This window comes from Natator depressus, chromosome 3 (genome assembly GCF_965152275.1).
Source record: "Natator depressus isolate rNatDep1 chromosome 3, rNatDep2.hap1, whole genome shotgun sequence".
Lineage (NCBI taxonomy): Eukaryota > Metazoa > Chordata > Testudines > Cheloniidae > Natator > Natator depressus.
In genome coordinates this window covers 137,506,557-137,524,049 of record NC_134236.1, presented here as the reverse complement: position 1 = coordinate 137,524,049, position 17,493 = coordinate 137,506,557, and the positions used below count along the sequence as shown (strand labels likewise).

The following is a 17,493-nucleotide window of genomic DNA, read 5'->3' as shown; positions in this document are numbered from 1 at the left end:
GCTCCCTGTATGTAGAGACTCAGATCTGATGACTTCAGTGACAAAAATAAATGTTTATTGATTTTTTCTTGTTAACACTTAGCATCATGGAGCCAATACAGCTCTGGGAGAATGAGCTGGAGTTTGTGATGTTGCTTAAGGTTATGCAATGTAAGAGGAAGAGCCAGGAATTGGATTGAGGAATCTAGACCCTCAAGTCCTCTCTTTTACCCAAGACAGACCACTTCCTCATTTATATCACCATGAAGTGGTCACACCTTTTTTACAGATCAAAGATGTAGTTGAATTTTCCCATTAATTATGGGCAGTGAACAATCCAGTTTAGCTGTGGACCATATAACACAACAGTGAGAGTTGCAATACAGAGGGATAAACTAGGGCTGTCCCACGGAGAGTTCACTGGAAGAGAAAGGTGAAAGGAGCCCCTTTCTCAGCCATTCCTAGAGCTACTACACAAGGAGGCAGACATAATACTGCAGCAGAACCAGTGCTAGCAAAGCACAAGGGAAGTCACTCTAATGGCCACAAAGGCTGAACACATGGGGCACCTCTTGACAGGTAGAAGACATGGCACTATAAAGTGAGCAGTAACAACTAAAACCTTTCTTAAGGCAGAAGTTGAAATTTGTCTAACAGTGTAGCAGAAGGCCCTGAGAATGTGCACAACCCACCACACTTGGTGGCATTGTGACTTTGCTTGCCCTCTTCGTGGTGAAGTGACTTTAGGCTCTGTCACTTGATTGGTGCACTTCCTCCGCCCCCTAATGTGACTAGCTCCAGGAGTCTTAATTGAGCCCATAGGGCCAAATTCTGTTCTCACTTACATTGCTGAAACCCAAATGACTTCACAGGGGAGCAAGAGTGTAAATGGGTGCAGAATGTACACTTTACTAAGTGTTCTTCTACCTAGTATGCTCCGCCACTGTGCATTACAGTGCTTGGATTAATGCTTGGATTAATGCCTGGCCAATTCTTTCTGTAAAGATCAATGAATTAAAATGCATGGCTTGTTCATTAAACAAACACATATATTGATTTTCCCTTTTAAAAAAACCCCTTCGGACTGAAAAAAAAATAGCTTCTCTGGCCAGGTCCTCGCACATAAACACAGCTCACCCTTGTGATTAGAAAATGGTGCAAAAGTCTGCTCTCCAAAACAGATTTCATCCCTTTTTGTTACAAGCACCCTTAACTGCGAATACTGGTTAGTGGAGTTTTAATCATTGCCGCCAGGCTGCTTACAGAGCAACTCTTAAGCATCTGTAATGGATTTCCGACATCGATATGACTTTTCCCTAGGCACATGCCATTTATCAAGGACAGCATGTAATTTTGCCATCATATTAAAACCTGTTCTGTTAATGCATGTGTAATGAGGTGGATAATGCCTTCTGGATATTGGTGTGTAGTCTTTAAGAGACATAAATATGCAGATAGGCACAAGATGATATCAATGTCCTTTGCATCATCCAGCACAGGAGGAAGTTGTTTTCTTGCACATACTAAGAACTTCACATAAATTTTCAAATACAAATGACAAGTTTCTATGCTCTGGAGCAAACTCTTTTAAGATTGTTGCTTTAACTCTTCCACGTGGACTGTTAACATTGGAGGGCTATTGTTCTGGGTGACTTCAATGTCCACACACATAACAACAGTTGTGGGTCACATTAAGGTCTCCTGGCTGTCATGAGAACCATAGGATAGCCCAGGTGGTTTCTGCCTCTGCTCATATAGCTGGTCATACTCTGGATCTTGTTATCAGATGGGGGCTAGAAATTGGGGGTGAGTGAGATACACCTTTGTGACTATCTGACCTCTTTCAGTTTGGGGTCAGGACTGACTTTTGATCTGGTTGGGCAAGGGATCTATTTCATTGGTCTGCCATGGGGACTGATGGACCCAACTACAAAACATATTTCTGTAATGTACAATAGGTGTCCCACTTAGTTGATGACCTTGATGAGACATGCTGTGCTGGACACAGCCCCCTTGGATGTTTATTTTGGGGTAATTTACCTCCACAGGTAATTTAGATATGTCTTGGCTTTGAATTTGTGAGGTATGCTCCTTTGGCCTTTGCGTTTTTCTGCTTTGAACTCCAGAAACATCCAGGTTACATAGAGACCAAATCAGGGACCCGAGGTGATACCAGTTGCATGCTCCAGATCGCCAAGTCCTAAATAGCTTCTCGAAGTAGGTTTGAGACTCCTGCTCATCATATCATCATATATGATTTTCTCTTCTATTCTCCTCTGTCCCTTCTGCCTAATCAGTTCCAAACCTGGCTGACTCAGAATGAGTCATCTCTATTGTCCCTTTGCTGTAATCAGTGTAACAGACTGACAGAAAATGAACAGCCCTGTCCTGATGTGAATCAGTGATACCCTGAAGGATGCTCCCAGGAGACCCATGTTAAAATTCTGCTACTAAACTGAAAGGAGTGTTGAGATGATTTCTCTGCATCTCTCTTGGAATGTCCCTTTGATACTGTTAAATTAACACTACTACATAGGACTTATAAATACTTCAGCAGATCATATATTTTGCCTTTGGAACAGACCATATTGCACCCAGTGGCAGATATCTTTTAAAAAAAAAGTCTTAGAAGAGGATGACTCACCCTATTTCCCATGCGGTCTTACCCAACAACCGCCGCCCCCCACCGCCTTTCAAATCACACAGGTTGGACACTGTTCTATACTAACAGCATACTCTATCTTTTTTTAGATGGATCCATTTCCAGCAAGTGGCACATAGCATGCTTTTATTTGTTGATTGCTTTCCTAGGGTATAGTGATGAGGAAGTTTTTTATTTGGTTTGTAAATGAATAGGAAAAATACCAGATACCCTGATACCTCGAACATCCCTTTCAGAAGAATATCCCCCCACTGGTATATTGTATTTATTAAAGGCTAATGGGGAAAATTTGCGTGGGAGCCCCCATGAAAATATTCTAAGCCTAGCACTGTGTGGAAGACACCCAAAGCAAGCCATCCAGATGTTGTCAACAGCTAGAGAAGCAGAGACTGCTAAACCTGTTGGTTTGTTAGGCCAGCAGCACCCAGAGAATGAAACAAGCTGCATAAAAAAGTTTCTGTTCTTTCTGATTCGCTCTCCTTCTTCTTGTGTCCTAAAAGCAGGAGTATTTGCTGATCCAGCAAAACTACTCAGTCAATATTCAATATATAACAAGTTCTTTTTTCCCCACCTCACAATGGCATTTGGTGTTAGCAGAGGACTGCAAGTGAAAACCTTGTCTGAGAGACTTTGTGCGTGCAAATAGCAAGGAAAAGGCATTACTTTTTTTCCAGAAGGAATGTTCATTAAATTCTTTATTTTAATTTATTTTAATTGTAACTCTTCCATTTTTTATTTGTGTTTTTCAATCCATTTTGAAAAAGGCTTCTTGCATTTAACTCCTCGTAACAGTCAGTGCAAAAACACTTGCATTCCAAAATGGAGACCAACAATTTCAGAAGTGTCTACTAACTGTGGGATTGTCATTGTTCTGGTCTTTCAACAGAACCCCTTTGGGGTGTTGATGGGGTTGTATACTCACTCCAGGTCCAGTCCCTCAAGTGGGGGTGTTCAGCAGCACTCAGCTGATGGGCTGAGATTCTGTCCGCTTCAGAGTCCTTCTGGATGTGATGGGAGAAAATACAAACAGTGGGAAAATAGGAGTGAATAAAAAAGAAAATATACACTCAATCCCAGCCAGGCCAGTGGCTTCTCTTCGTTCAGAGCAGCCTAGGGCAAGCTGCAGTCTGGCTCAACATCGCTGATTCACCCACAGAGGAATATGTAGATCCCCCTTTGCCTCAGAGGGCTTCCTGCTTTTAGGCAGGGGAGCAGGCTCTGCTCACTGCAAGGCCTCTCTCTGGAAGCTGGGAAGCTCAGCACTCTGCTCTCCTCCTCCATTCTTGTCATGACTTGCAGGTGTGGTGGGGCAGGGCCACCCCAGCCCAGAGCAATTTGTTAACCCCTTCCTGCCTGATGTGGGGTTTCTATACCCCCTCACAGAGAGCCCAAAGTGTGAAACTCAAGGTCCTGCTGAGCACCACAAATTCCAAATAAGGGGTGGGGGCGGTTGGGGCTCAGTACATCTGAAAATCAGAGTCCTACACGCCTCAGTTTGGGCTCTCAAAAATGGAGGCTCTCAAATGAGTGGAAAATATTACCCTAACTCTAGCACTGTTGCAGTGAATGGGGGAAATGTTAACACTTCGAGAATCTCCTATTTATTTAATACGATGCATTAATTCAAAGATTGTGTGATGAGTGAAGGGCACTGTAATGGGGCATACGCTGTGCCCCTCTGGTTCAGTCCTTTACATCCTCTTCTCATAGACTCAGGGACACTGCAGGCTGGTGCAACACCCAATCACAAATAAAGAGCACAAGTCCCCACCACCCGTTTCCAACTATATCCAGGCTTTTTACAACAGCTTGGCCTACCACAGGCCTGGTAAGCAACAGTCTAGGAGACTCCCACCTTCCTCTGAGTCTGAGGGTATGTCTACACTGGAAAGTTTCTGCGCAACAAGTTATACCACTTTTATTAAAGCACTGGAATTAAACCACCGTTGCATGTCCACACTGTGCTCCTTGTGACGGTGGAGTGCATCCATATTAGCAGCTCTTCCAACGGCAAAGACAGCAGTGCATTGTGGTAGCTATCCCACTGTGCAACTGGCCACAGGGTGCTTTGGGAAGGGTTTGCAATGCTTCATGGGGCAGGCACAGCATCACATGACGCAGGTTTCCCAATCCCATTGTTCCATGGGCATCCTACTACATTGCCAGCTGCTTTTCAACTGAAGTGCGGGGGGGGGGGGGCAGAGTGTGTGACAGGGAGTGTGTGTGTATGGAGGGGAGCGGGAGACACAGTGTGTTTTGGGAGACAGAGAGTGTGTCAGCATGCTGTCTTGTAAGTTCAGACAGCGTCAGGAAGCAACCAGTCCTGAGGCAGGGGGAGGGGGGAACCCCAACGTCAGCCCCCGCCTCCCTCCCCAGCTTTCTGCACATCAGTCTCTCTCTCTCTCTCTCTCTCTCTCACACACACACACACACCTGCCTCGGTGTTCAACAGTATGAGCATTTCACATTAATGGTTTGCTTTGTGTCCCGGAGCAGATCACACAAGGGCTGTCAGAAACAGGGCTTTGAAAGGGGAGGGGCGCATGTCTCCAGGGCAGCCGAGTTCAAAACAGTGAGCAGCGCGGCCACTTGAGGGACTATGGGACAGCTCCGGAGGCCAACTGATTGCTTTCTGCGCTGTAATGTGTTTACACTGCCAGTACAGCATTGGACCCGCTGCTCTGAAAGGTTTACGACTCTCGTCGAGGTGGTTTTTTGCAACGCTGCAACTGAGGAGTTTCTGCGCACTAAGTGGCTAGGCAGTGTGTACACCTCGGGAGTTACACCGCAGACAGCTTCTTTACTGCACGGTAACTTGCCAGTGTAGACGTAGACGTAGACTTAAGACCTAGACTTTGGGCCTGGGCCTCCTGGTCTCTGCTCCTGCCTTTGCTCTCACTTCCTCCCAGCCTTATGGCTCCTGCTAATGAGGCCGGCTGGTGTGGTCAGTTACCAGGCAAGCATCAGACTATCTACCCAGCCCCAATTCAATCCCCCTGATTGGGCCTGGAGTGGCAAGAGCTGATTAAGGCCTCTCTAGCAGCACCCTGCCACAGTCATCAATCTCAAAAGAAACACATACAAATACGTTTTCAGAAAGAGGGAGAAAACTCTTAGCCTTAATGGAAAAAATCCTCAGTTCTATGATCTCATTAGTTTGAAGGTCAGGCTTACCTTGTCCACCCTCTAAGCACTTCTTTACCTCAGTTGCCATATTGAAGATGCTCTTCCACTAGCAAATTGGATGGTTTGTCCCTTCAGCCCTGCAAGACAAATGAAAAGCCGTGCCCGTCAAAGCTAAATAAAAGCACAAACCCCAAAAGGTTTTCCAAAAATAGTTTTTCGTTCTCCTTGGGCCCCAGACCTCTTGCCAGGGTCTGCACAACTTTTCCCTTACCAACCTTTATCAGGGATTTGCAACAATCTTTTGCCCCTCAGTTGCTGGAGAATCACAATGCTACCTCTGCGTGGTGCTGTAAGGAAGTCGCTGCCTTCCCTCTATTACAGCTGAGTTCCTAGGACACTAGGATATGAAACATCTGCCAACCCAAACCACAAACCCATCCTGCTTCACTTTTCTCCAGGCCCACTCACTATGACTTCCTGCCTTCTCTTAGGCAGTTTCCATAGTTGTTTCCCAGGTACCTTCAGATGCTCCACTTCTGGACTCCTTCCCTAGCTCCTGCAGCAGGGAACCTCTGCTGCTTTTAGATCATACCCATATTCTTGGGAGAAGCCCTTCCCCCTACAAATGTTGTTGTCCTCACTGAGGGGCAGGATCTGCCTTTTATTTCCTGCTTCCACCTTCCCTGCAGGCCTTGTTGAATAGACTTTTAGGAGGGGCAGGGGCACTGGGCTGGGACACAGGAGACCTGGGTTCATCCACTTTCCTGTTGTATGATGTTGGGCAAGCTATTTCACTCCTTTGTTCCTCAGACTCCACTTTTGTAAAATAGGGATGATGCAACTCACCTCCTTTGCAAAATGCTTGGAGAGCTACACATGAAAAATCTCTATGTAAGAGAGGTATTATTTAGGGTGGGCAGTCTACAGTCAACTGATCTGTGAGGTGATATCTCAAATTTTGGGATTTGGATCAGTCACTGTAAGATTATGGGATCCATACAAGTGCTATGTTTGTGTGCACTGAATACTCAATGTTAAATTATGAATTTAAAAGACCAAAGACACTACTTTTATATTGGTTTAGTACAGATTTTAGGAGCATATTTAAATTCCTGGCAGCTCCAGTAAAATGATTTTGCTGCTGAAGCTGAATATAACAATGTTAATCCTAACAAAACAATGACTGTAAGTAACCCAATCCATTTTTAGCCCTAAGAGGCTAATTAAGGCATCTGTCTATAATAGTTTGAAAGACAATGAACATGAAATTGTCTACTCACAGTCAAAAATGCCAAGATCATTATATATGCCACAAAGCAGATTCTGCTTTCAGTTACACCTGTGTAAATGTGGTGTAACTCCAGTGGTGTTACTCTAGATTTACACCAAACTTTCCCAAATTGAAGACTCTCCTATTTGTGTTTTTCCCCACTAGGGGCTCACTCCAATTTCCAATGAAGTCAATGGAAAATCTGAGACTTCACTGGAATTTGGGTTAGGCACTAAGGGTAAAATTTTCAAATGTGCCCAAGTGATTTTGGAGCCTAAATCCTATTGCAAGTCTATGGGATCTAGACTCCTAAGTGCCTTAAGTCACTTTTAAAAATGGAACATAGCTTCCTAATGCACTTAGATGGTTTTGAATATTTTATCCTAAGTAACTTAGAACACTTGGGAGTATTTGCAAGGCAGGTTGGTAAAAACAAACTTCTCACAACTTGTGCAAGAAAGGTTCTCCATTTTGGTACAGAAAAATGAAAAAGCAGCAGACAAGCTAGTAAATGGTTCAGAATTAGGCGTTGTTGTGATCACTGTGAGATCCTGCCTCCTGCTTTTTAGCTTTCTGTGGCTTGCTACTATGGAAAAAGAAAATAAAATGGGCATTTGAAAGACAGGTGTCCAAGGACAACTTATTTGTTTGCTCACACAGCCTGGCTCTGAGTGGGAAGCAGGGAGCCTGGGCAGCAGGCTGGCTGGGAGTGGGGAGGACTTTCTTGTCAATTTCATGGCTACAGCCTGGAGCTGTGAAATTGACAAGAATGACAGACAACCCCGATATAAGTAACACAGTGTCTACATGGACACTGCGTCACCCTAATGACACTGAGGTAAGCACTATGTGGCTGCCTCTCGTGGAAATGGAGTTATTATATCAGTGTAGTAGGGCACTTACATAAGATGCCTCATTCAATTCACCTTATACAAGTCCACTCAGACCTACTTCTTGTTCAAACAATCACTCAGACAAACAAGTTTGTTTACATTTATGGGAGATACTGCTGCCCTCTTCTTATTTATAATGTCACCTGAAAGTGAGAACAGGCATTCACATGACATTGTTGTGGGGGTGGGTTAGCTGCAGGGGGTCCAGGGACTCAGGCCCACCCCACTCCACCGGGTCCCAGCCCAGGCCCTAACAGTGGCAGATGTTTCCACCACTGTGTCAGCGGGGATCCCATCGAAACATGCTGACCTGAATTCTGCCAACACACCTAAACTATTGTCTGGTATTCTTGGTCCACTTCCTACTACCCCTTTGGAGTGAATCTCTGACTCCTTGGATTCCTCTGTCTCCCCGATGTACATGGCCAGCAGCAGTCCCAGTATCTCCTCCAGGTACTGGGCCATAAGCAGCCCTGGCATCTCCTCTCGGACCGCAGAGCAGCATAGCTCCATCTTGAGCGCAGGGCTCGGCAGCGGGTGAAAGACGTCTGCTTCCTTCTCCGGCTCTCACACAACTGAGCTGCAGGGCCCACCTTTTAAACTTCGTGTCCCACCCCTCTCCTTCTGGTGGGGTGGGTGTGGCATGCCTGGCTCTGCCCACCAGGGAGTGGAGAGCGGCTCCTCCCCATTAGTCTCAGAGGGAGGCCATGCCCCCTCACTACAGTAATAAAAAATAATGTAAAGTGAGCACTGTACACTTTCTATTCTGTGTTGGAATTGAAATCAATATATTTGAAAATGTAGAAAAACACCCAAAATATTTATACTACATTTAAATTGGTAGTCTATTATTGTTTAACAGTGCGATTGAATTGTCAATTAATCGTGACTATTTTTTTTAATCTTGCGATTAATTGAAAATATTCTTTTTAATCATTTGGCAGCCTTACTAAATAGCTTTAAAAATCTGGGCCTACAAATGTTAAAGCCATGGACTATAGAGCTGGGATGATGTATAGCACATGGATTAACCTAAATGTTTTCCTTTCCTGCAAATGTGTGTAATCCACCTATGAAGTTAGAAAGTGACTCATTAGAGAACCCGTTCTTACCAATTCAAATGACCTTTATCTCCTCAGTGAAACTGCTATTTAATCCAGATTTAAGGTATCTTAAGGGAAGAATGGGTGAGTACCCACAAGCTGGGTGAGGTATTATCTGCAGTTGTTTTTTTTGCAATCTCCTTGCTGTAAAAATGAGAACATCAATAACTGAAGAAAGCTCATTCTTCTGGAGAGAGCACAAACATTGCAAGTGTAACAGTGATGTGTATCTGTGCTCAGAAGGTTCTGTGGTTACATTTACAGCTCTCTAGGATAACATTTTTGTCTTGAAGACAATCAGTCAGCCATTTTATGTGATTAAAAGTGGCCTGTGCCAATGCTTTAGGAAAGTTTTTCAGCACTCATAAAGAAATAACATCTTGTATACACCAAACTGCAGCTCTTTCTGCATATATATATATATATACACACACATACACCTGCTTTTTTCTCTTGAAACTGTCAAAGTCAATACTATTTGGAGTGGTGTTGAAATGAGAGAGACAAGATGGGTGAAGTAATAGCTTTTATTGGATCAAGGACTGTCCGTGTGAGAGACAAGCTTTCAAGCTTACACTGGGCTCTTCTTCAGGTCTGAGAAATGTACGCAGCGTTTTATAGTTAAATACAAGGTGGAACAGATTGTTTAGCATAAGTAGTTAGCACACATTTCAAGGAACCAATCAGGGTGAAGTGGCCAGTTAACACTTCTCCAGTCACAGGGGGGAAAAGGAGGAAAAAAAAGTGTGTGTGGGGGGACTTAGTGGGTTACACATTGTTGTAATAAGCTATAAATCTAGTGTTTCTAGTGAGTCCATGATTTTCACTGTCTAGCAAAGTTATGAATTTAAGCTCCCAGGTTCATCTTTTGAAGGCGTGCAGGTTTCATTTCAGGATGATGAGTGAGAGGTCAGATGTACAGTGATCACTTTGTGAAAAGTGTTCACCCACAGGTGTTACGGGGTTTTGTCTTTTAGCCTTTTTTCTGTGTGAGTTCATTCAAGAGCATAGTGGTTGTCTCATTTCACTCACATAGTTGTTACTGGGGTATTTAGTGCACTGGGTGAGGTACACCACATGTTGTGATAGGTGAGTGGAGGACCCATGGATTTTTGAGAGGTGTGTTGTGGTATTGATCACTGTAGCACTAGAGATATATCTGCAGGTTTTGAATCTGTTGTTCTGACAGGGCCTGCTGCCTCTTTGAGCTGGTGAGTCCTCATCTGTGGGGAGCTTGCTTCTGATGAAGAGCTTGGAGAGATGGGGATTTGTTTGAAGAATAGAAGCAGCGGTTCAGAAAATATTTTTTCAGGATACTATTGCACCATCTTCTAAGGGCCAAATCCTGAAGTCTTTGCTCAAGTAACTCCCTGATTTATTTCAATGGAAGTTTTACTTGAGTAAGGACTAAGTGAAAACTGAGTAAAGAGAGGGAGGATTGCCCTCACAGAGCGATGGGAAGGAACAACTGGATATTCATTTTATTTAAAAAGAAACAGTGATCCAGAGATCTAGATTTCACAAAGCCCTTTTCTCACAAACACAGGCCTGGCCTATTGGCAAATGACTGTTGTTAGATATGAAGTGGTAAACCTGCCTCACTTATTGGTCCTGTCAAGAGTCTTAATGAAGGAAAACCAATAACAGAAAAAAAACTAGGGTTACAAATTTGCCCTTTTGGGAACATTGATTTGTGAATAATGAGTTCTCAGTGCTGGAGACTCCATCTGTTTTTGTTTTTTTAAGATGCATTTCCAAGCTCTTTGGATGAACTTAGAATACATATACCCAAAAGTTCAATATATGATCTCTACTCCCTTTGAAAGTGGTAATTTTATACAGGTGATACATGGCAGCCATTGTTTTTCAGACACATTCCAATTACACTACCATTGTTGGTGAAAGCAAATTTCAATCTAAGCCTTTACTGGTTTGAGATCAAGAAGAGTATTTCTGTATTTGATGATGCCTTGTCCCACTATGTTTGTTACACCGTAATACCCAAGCCATGTTTTTGTTTTGCACTTTTTACATCATTTTAACTGGAGAACAGCTTTGTGGGTCATTGAGACTCCCTCTAGACTTTTTTAAACTTCTAGAGGTATACAGTTCTGAGTGAGGTTTTACTCTTTTGAATGTTTTGCCTTTGGCACTGCCTGGAAATGTATTCCTAGACTTTTTAAAGATTCTTATTGCAGAGCAGAAACTGTGCAGAAATTTCACCATAACTTCTTGTTTTTTGATTTTTGCTGCTTATCTATTCTGTGGCCAAAAGGTTACACTCTTGACTGTTCTGCTGTGGCACTGAGTCATTTGCAACAGTCCGATGCCATTGTTTCAATAAAGACCAATGCAATCAAAGGGAGAGGAGTCGATTTAGCAAAAATGAGCACAGATGTCAATTAGATATTATCTCAATTAGGTATTTATAAAGTAGCATTTTGATTATAACTACAGATAATTGATAATTAAATATCACCAGACCAATTTGTTAAGGTCTAAATCCTGCCCCCAGAACCTAGCCCAGGTAACTTCTGGTCACTGGTGAATTCAGTGGGATGGGGAGGGATGGAAGGATGAATCTGCCTAGCCAGGCTGTGGTGGAGCAGTGACATCTCTGTATGACCCGAGTAGCTTGTACAGCCTCTAACACAGCCATCTGCAAAAGGACAGGATCAGAGCATCTCTGGTTGCTCCAACGCCCCTTTATGGACAAGTCCTTCACAATGTAATAGAATAATATTTGTTTGGGATTTTTGAACCACCCTATAGAGTTTCCTACAGTAGGTTATCACTCCAAATCGAATACTGTAAGGAAATTTAAAAAAAACCAGAAAATATGTTATTGTTGAATTTTAGAGCAATTTCTATGGAACCGTATTAGATTTCTCTAGTACCCTCTTGATTTTATACCTATTTGTGCCTCAAAGGCCTTTTTCTTCACATCCTACTGTGCTCCCAAGCTGCCCAACAGCACACAGGGTGCTCCTGCTAAGTTCTCCGTATCATGTGAAGGTGGCACACCTTACAAAAAAACCTGCCTCCTAGCCAGCATAAGGCAACTACCCAGTGCCAGAGCATCCTCCGGAACCACAGCGGAAGAGGCAGGATAGAGCCCTAGGAGCCACTGAAGTCAGTAAGAGTTTCAGAGTGGACCAGAATGCAGCCTTAACATTAGGAGCCATGTTGAAGATTCATTTGGGGGAATAGCAACAATCTTTTTGCATTGCTTTTAGGAATCTCGTTCACGTTCTTAAAACACAACATTGGAAAATAGCAGAAGTGCCTGGAAAATGCAACACATCAACACTTTTTGGTTTGGATAGTGCCACAAAAATACTGATCTTTTTACTGGCAGGGAGAAAGCCTGGTAAGCAGCTCACAGCCTGAGTAAACTGGCAGTGGGCTGAGCCATAGGTTTGCTTAGGAGAGGACCCTTAGAAGTAGGATCCTCCATCTCAGTCTGCGTTCTCTGGTGAATATCCACTGCATAGCCAGTACTGCAGGTTATGGGCAGACATAGTTGCCCTTGGTCACTGTTCTTTCCATACAGTCATTTGTGGCCAGTGGAGCTGTACAGTTCAAGGATCCATAGTCACACACGTGATCCATCCCATCCCATCCCTTTTTCTTGTGGACTCTTGCACAGAGAGTTGCTGTGGTCAGAGTTTTGTTCCCTGCGTGCAAGGAGGTGCGTGCGGATGCAAAAGAACCTGGCAGGCTGCGTGGCGTGGCTACAATGAATACATGACATTTCCGCTCTGTTTTGAGCCTTTCCTTGTCACAGAGGGTGGGTCCAGATTTGGCCCAGATTTCTCCTTTCTTTTCTAAAACTTGTCACCTACTATAAGTAGATATCATTCATTAATAAACCCCAAAGGGCTTTAGTGAGTGTTCCTGTAGTCTGGTGTTGAAATAATCCAAAGATTAAAACTGGCCTTTCTTCTCTGTAAAATCTCTTCTGATTTGTGTGACATGGTACAGCCAGACCAGGCTTTAAGGTAATTTTTGTTCAGATTGGATACAATTGAGAGGATAATCCCTTGCAACACTAAAAAACAGTTGAAACTAAGCGGGACCCGTTTGACGGTGTCATACCAGGAACTATAATGCTGCTCCTGATTGACATCCCCTATGGGCGTTTTGGAAAAATAACATCCTTTTCTTCACATAGATAAATGTCTTCTATTTAAGTCTCCTAAAGATGTGCCTATCAGTTAAGCTATCCATTTCATAGACCTAAAACCACCCACCGGATTATGACATGACAGGACAAACCTTGAAGGCCTTGCTCAGGCAAAACACACATTGAAGCGAGTGGGAGTTTTGCTTGAGTAACAATATATAAACTGGATTTGGCTGGCTATTGTTAGGAACTTCAGGCATTTCCTACTTTGACTCTAGCTTACAACGTAAAGCTGGGCGGATGAGAGACAAAAATACATGTTGTTGGGCAGGTTTGTCTGAAAAGCCAGCAGCAGCCTGTATAATCTATTGCCCCATTGTGTTGAAAGGAATGGATTTTTCTGCTTCTTTCTGCCAAATGTAGTGCAAGTACTTGCTTTATAGTACTACAGAGAGGATATTGAAGAAAAAACAAACAAACCCTCTTCAGTGAAGATATATACAGTAGATGCTGAAATCATTCAAAAGCCTAACTAAAATCAGCAGCAACCCAAGCAAACTGCAGTCTGTTTTATGTCAGCTAACTGCAGCCAATAAGTGCCTGCAAGAACAACACATGGCAACATCTGTACAGTGAAGCAGAAGTGAGTTAGAATTTAAATGGTGGCACCAGGTAGATTAAAACACTACGAATGAGTGGGAAGGCCCTGGATATTGGGCCAGACTCATACTGGTTGTGGGAAAATGGGGGTCCTTGTACGTGGAAAGGTGCCCTTTGTCTGGATGATACAAAGCCTGCTGGCTGAAAGAAGGTGTTTAAGGTTACACAGTTTATGCCTGTGTTACACAGCTGTGTTTTGCATCTGTACAAACACACAGCTGCTAAAGAGGTAGCTGTAATTTTGGTTATACATGCTATAGTTTACTGGGCTGTTTACTAAATTTGTCTGACAGTCTCACTGAAGTATCTGACACCACTTCACCTTTAAGGATGATTGGAGATTATGATGTTCAAGGAATTGCCCTGGAATGCTTTATTTTCTGCAGCACTTTCAGTTCCTTCTAGATATGGGCCTGAGCTGCAAGGTATTGCAAAGCCAATGAGGATGCTGTGAGGGCTAAACACCTAGAGATCCTATGAAATTCAATGGGAGTTGAGGGTGCTCAGTGCCTCACAAAAGCCGCTCCATAATTGTGGCAGAGCTGCTCCAGCATGAGGAATGAAATTCAGTAACCAAATACCTCCCCATCCTCCCATGCCTAGCAAAGCACCTGCAGCAAGAGCTAGAAATGTCACACATGGCAGTTACATTTTCCATTGCAAACTCAAGTGCTAAATACCAACCCACATTCACCCAGAGGCACTAATCTCTCTCTCTGCACACACCCACACCTCCCCTTTCGTTGCAGTCATCAACAGACCTTTTGGTGTAATATTTAATGCTATTGTAAAAATAGCAAAGAGAATACAAGTGCCTAGTGGTGGTAGTTGAAGGCTTTTAAACACACTGAGTCAATCGCTAAATTACTTTTCTGGTTTCATGCTCAAAGCACCACAATATAAAAATGACAGTAAAGAGCACTAGAGCCACGCCTTTGAGTTGCATATAATTCAGATGGGCTCTGCACTTAGGTACCAGAATGATGAATGTAGCATGCCGATTGTGGTACCCTTACTCAAATTACGTAATACCTTAATCCACAACCTGGTATATAGACTGCAAAAGGATACCTTGTGGAGTAAGGCATTAGTAAGAATAGCACAGTCTGGCCCATAGTTAGGGATTAGATAGAATGGCCTTTGGTTTCAGCGTATTGAAATGCCTACGCATTGAACAAACCTTCAGCTTTAACTCAAACTGCAGACTGACTCAAGCAGCAAACCACCTCATGAAATTAATGTTTGCCTGCAACCTGTGTTGGATCATATTAAAGAAGTTCTGTATTAAAATCACAAATGAGTTTGATTCCCCAGAGTTTAAATTCCAGGGTATTACTAATTAAGAGGTCTCTTGGTTTTTGGTACTGTTTCTCTCCCTCTATGTGTGAAACTTGCAAGCTGCTAATTGCGTTAGTACATTCTAAGACAGAGTCTGTTCTCAAAGCAATTCACACAGAGAGAGACTCAAAGCAATACTCTGTAACAACAGAAACAGCACCCAGAGACTCCCCGCCCTTTTGTTGTATTAACAATTGTGATTAAAACAGAGATAGAGGATGTATGTGGATGGATGCTTGGTGTGGATAATAACTGAATGATCAGGGAGGTGCCAGCCTAAGAATCCAGTGTCCATCGGCTGAAGAAGGCGTCAAGTGGAAATAACCAGAGGACCCCCGGAGGGCAGACTGGAATCCACCGAACAGCCTCAAGGGTGGGAGAACCAAAGAACAAGATAACATGTAGCAGCATGGAGCTGTCAGGAATGTGCCATCTGCTGATTGATTCAGCAACAGCATGATGAAGCAATTCCCATAGACTGACATAGGAAGAAATTCCTATAAAAATGGACTCTAGAAAGTGAGAACTTTGGGGTCTGATTCTGCAAACCAACTTCCAGGAGCATCAGATGAGCATCTGACAAGGCCCTGCTCCCTCCTCAGGTCCAGGCCACCTGGCCATGGCTTGGCATGAGCAACTCTAAGGTTGGTAACTATGATAACAACCTTGCAGAACCTCTGTGTGTGTGTGTATGAATGAATGTGTGAATAAATATGAGATTGAATGGAATATTATAACTATAACTAGCTGCTTACTATGATTCTTTCTGTATTCATAATAAATGTGGTATTTTGCCTTTTCCTCTTTAATAAGATCCTGCTGGTTTTTATTTTATTGGTATAACACCTGCTATTGAACAAACTGCATTCTTTTTACAAAGAGAGGCATTTGAGGCTGTGCTTTGATGTTTGATTATAGGCAGGGCTGGTAGAACCACCCATCATTAAAAGTTGCCTGAGATTTCCCATTGTAAGAGCCTGTTTTCCATCACCCATGTTTTAAAAAAAATTCTGGTGGCCTCTTCTTCAAGAAGCTCAAGAATTGTCATGGTTTGGAAGCGTACTTTAAATTTTGCAGGGGCGGGAGTGGCTTTTGTGTTAGAGATGTGCCTTTTGCCAGCCCTGTGCGGATCCACCAAAATATGGTCATGTTATAAACCTTTGAAAACTCACAGATCACACCTGCTCAGGAGAGACTTTCTAGAGTTTCACAGATAAAATCTCAGAAGATTCTGTCCTCACTGAGCATGCTCCAGCCCCGGGTTGAGCAGGATTTTTCCTACAATTCCAGGTCCTCACCACTTTAGATTAGGCCAGTTATGGGTCTGGGCATAGGAATTTAAGAACCATCTCTTCTGGCCTTTGCTCTCAGTGACTCCCTTAATCAAACCCAGGTTGCATGGAGGAAGAAATTGCCTGATTCAGATAAAGGTAGCACAACTGCAGGACCTCTTTTGGGGGGAGGGAGAGGAAGGAGAGTAGATTGGGACAAGGAATCATGGATGTGGGTAGGAGACTGGGACTAGCGGCTGGCAGAGAGAGAGTGGGGATGGGAAACTGGGATTGGGAGTTGGATGGACATTAGGACAGGCTGGGAACTGTTGATGGTGTTGATGGTGGGGAGAAGAACGTGAGGAGAAAGAAGAAACAGTTAGGTGAGAAGCTGGGAGGAGGGAACTGGGACTGGCTGAGCAAGGTGACTGATGACAAGAAGTGGAAGATGGTCAGGGAACTGGAAATGGACTGAGAGTGGAAGGGAAGACTGGAACTCAGAGTACTGGGAGGACTGGGACTGGGATGGGGAGTACTGAAGGGGAGATACAGATTGGCAGGGCAAGGAGAATGGGACTGAGCTGAGAAGCCTGAAAAGTGGAGACTGGGAGCCAGGAGTGGGAAAGAGATTAGGATGGGGACAGGTTGGAGGGAAAGAACTGGAAGGGGTCAAAATTGGGGGAAACAGAAAGAAGAGGCTGTGTCCATTAGATCTCACTTCCCTCCAGAGCCTGGAACAGAATCCACAATCCCAGAGTCTGACTATTCCTTGGCAAAGTATCTCATTCCCTGTCTAGTGATGTTCCATATAGGGTATGACAACCTATTACTATCAGTCACTGCATCAGCTCAAGTGGCATAGGTCTGTGCAGTGGATCTAGAGGTTTTAATGCTGCTGGTGAACCATGTGGGTCTCAACATGATGCCACATGGTGGAATTTCTGTGTTTTCAATGTTTTGTTTAATAAACCTAGGAAATTACACATATTCTCCTCACATACTCTCCTACATTAAAATAACACTATTAAGGTTTCGAAGTCATGCACTCAAATGTTAGGAAATACC

The 17,493-nt window shown here is 43.5% G+C and overlaps 1 protein-coding gene across 1 annotated transcript in view; it reads right to left on the bottom strand.

Moving 5' to 3' along the window:
• Positions 1–3,378: 3,378 nt before the first annotated feature.
• CHRM3 (cholinergic receptor muscarinic 3) overlaps positions 3,379–17,493 on the bottom strand; it is a 474,710-nt gene continuing 460,595 nt past the window's right edge. Inside the window, exons 5-6 of the transcript XR_012638657.1 lie at positions 5,816–5,904; positions 3,379–3,642 (exon numbers count right to left, since the gene is read on the bottom strand). The gene's annotated coding sequence lies outside the window, so the exon portion shown is untranslated. The remainder of the gene's footprint in view (positions 3,643–5,815; positions 5,905–17,493) is intronic.